Here is a 2,869-nt window from a genome sequence, read left to right as displayed (position 1 = left end):
TTTTTTATACATTAATTGAATTTACATGCATTTAATGCACATAATTAAATTTGAACTACAAGCACATGCTCTAGTGCGCCAAAGTTAGTTGAAAAATCATTTATGTGTACTTGGGTGAATTTCTAGGTCCCATGCAAGAAGTGGGAGAATTCAAACATCTGGGCGTCTTGGCTCAGCCGGAATCATCGAGAAACTCAGTTTTCAAATTCAATCCAAAACTCGCGTGAAAATCATGAAACTTGGCATGGTGTCATGACATGGCACCAACATGTTGTGGTAAAAAATTTGTTTGATTTGCAAAGGCGCACACATTAAGAATCAGCGAAGTCATTTTGGAACAATTGATGTCACATTATAAATCGGAAACACAAGTATTATTGAAACCATGGGCGTATTACTTACATTTACGTGCCGCCACGCGTCCCTTTTTCTTATTGGCTAGGAGGTGCCGTGCAGGCTAGCTATTTGAGTATGGAAGGCGTGTGATCAGACTCCTACGCGTGCTCATCGGGAGGAGAGCCCTTTGACCTCTATCCGTTGCCCACCTCCCTCCCAATGTTTCCATTAATGTCGCCTGAGCCCCTATTTAATGGCATGGCTCTTGATGTAAGATCTGAAAAGGAAAATCTGAAAAGAAAGTTTTGCACGTATCTTGATGTAAGATCTGACGGACCTATATGGCATCGACTGCGACTTATAGCAAGACTGATGAATATAAGGACGATGACAATGGATAATAATTGTCTTACATATTTAGGAAGATAATTAAAAAAGCCACATGCGACAACGCCCGAAATACACAAGGGCAAAATAAGAAGGAAGGCAACGATCTGGCTTGCTGATATCTACTTTCTTGATGCGTTGCTGCAGGCCGCGGGAACTAGTCTCTACGGTGAGCAACGATGAGCTCTTTCGTGTCCTCAAGACGCTGCTTGAGAGAATCCATGAATTCCTCCACCAGCCTTTGGCACTCAATGCGGAGCATGGCATTCTCGTCCATAATTTTCCATGTCGATCCTCTACAACAAGGCAGTGGTCTCCTCGTGTTGCTTCGTCGTTCTGCTGATCTTCGCCCTCAGTAGGTCGCACTCAGTGCGGAGCTTCGCCTTGTCCTCCCCTAGTCCTCGGATGACGCTGGTAACATTTTCAAATGAGGCATTCATCTTGTCCTACTACTTCATCCAGTCGGAGATCCGACCCATCAAGTCATCGAGCATAGCACGCATGCGCCTGTGAGAGTCCTCGCCTGCCCGCGAGACATTTTCCTAGGCCTTCGCAGTGCAGGAGGACACCTCTGCTGCATTTGCAGCGCGGCGGGACATTTGTGATGCTTCCGCGTCGCGGCGGGACCTCTGTGCTACTTCGGCGGCGCGGCGGGACCTCTGTGCTGCTACGGCCGTGCGACGAGACATGTCGGCTGCTTTTGCAGCGAGGCGGGCATCTCTCGTGCTTCCGCTTCCATGCTCGCCTCTCCCTGGTAGTAGTCTTTCGACCCAGAACTCACGCTGGCCATGGAAGACGCAAGGGAACGACGATGAATGACTTGTTTGTTTTTATGGATGAAGAGTTGAGGAGGAATGTGCAGTCATCTTGGAGTAGTAGTATTTATAACCGAGTACTGATACGCTCCTAAGTGGGTAACCGTCTAGGTTTTGATCGGTGTGAACGGGTTTGCAATTAAATATAGTATGGTAGTAATTTGGGATGTGACGCACGACACTATTCCCGGACGGTGTAACGTGGGCACGCTTTCTCCGTCGCGACGTGGCGTTTGCACCATAGGGTGCACCGCAACAGGTGATGTTAGCACAAGTCGTGTTCCAACAACCGTGCGCGCTCGTTATTACCATCGCGCACGCTTCTTTTAATTAGAATGTGTGCCCGTCTAGCGCACACACGTTGATATGTCTAATTGTTTCTGTTTGTTGTGGCTAATGTAAACATTTCATCGATGTGAAGTGTATGTCGTCAATCGCAGACATGTTGATCTAGTTGACCGTTTCTGTTGTGTTGCCTAATCGCAAACAGTTCATCAGTCTGAAGTGTATGCCCTCAATCGCACATACCTTCATCTGGCCGCCCGTTTATGTTGTTCTGCCTTATCACAAACAGTTAATCCGACTGAACTGTATGCCATATATCGCACATGCCTTCATTTGGCTGCCCATTTCTGTTCTTCTTCCACATAGCAAACAGTTCATTGAACTGAATCGTATGCCCCGCATCACACACGCAACTAAAATCTGAACCATGTTTGATGTATCCGCCATCGCAAATGTTTTGCATCTTTTTTGATGGGTTTTCTACATCACCATTTGCAATTAATGCATCGCACACAATTTCACCGAAGGTTCTCTGATTGTAGTGTCGCGTTAGCAGCATCCTACAGTAGTGTATAAAAGAATTTTATAGCTTGCACCTCCTAGAAACACTACCAAGAGTAGAGTGTTTTGAGTAGATATAATCAAGCTATGTATGACATGGTGATATCAGAGATGACATTGATTGTTCCACCAAATATGCTTTTAAAGTGATGCTTTAGAGACTATGGCTTTATACTGAAAAGAGTGACATTAAATTTGTCGAAATAAGTGCTACTTTGTAGGTTTTTCCAAATGGTTGGGTATTCCTCTATCACTACACCGAGGCAAAGTGTTTTGTCACATAGTGCGAAAATTTTGAAGAAAATGTTTTCTGCAAAAGAGTGAGTCGGAGGACAGTGCAATTTGAGGAGATTATAGAATCTTCGTGACCAAGTCAAAGAAAATAAACGCTAGAAGTGGTCCTAAAATTTATTACCGCGACAGATACAGAAGCCTCTACATAGGATATAGAGACTTCGGTCGAACATGCAGCTGAACTATATAGA

This window comes from Triticum aestivum, chromosome 2B (assembly GCF_018294505.1).
Source record: "Triticum aestivum cultivar Chinese Spring chromosome 2B, IWGSC CS RefSeq v2.1, whole genome shotgun sequence".
In the NCBI taxonomy this organism is placed as follows: Eukaryota; Viridiplantae; Streptophyta; class Magnoliopsida; order Poales; family Poaceae; genus Triticum; species Triticum aestivum.
Note: the sequence above shows the minus strand (reverse complement) of the source record.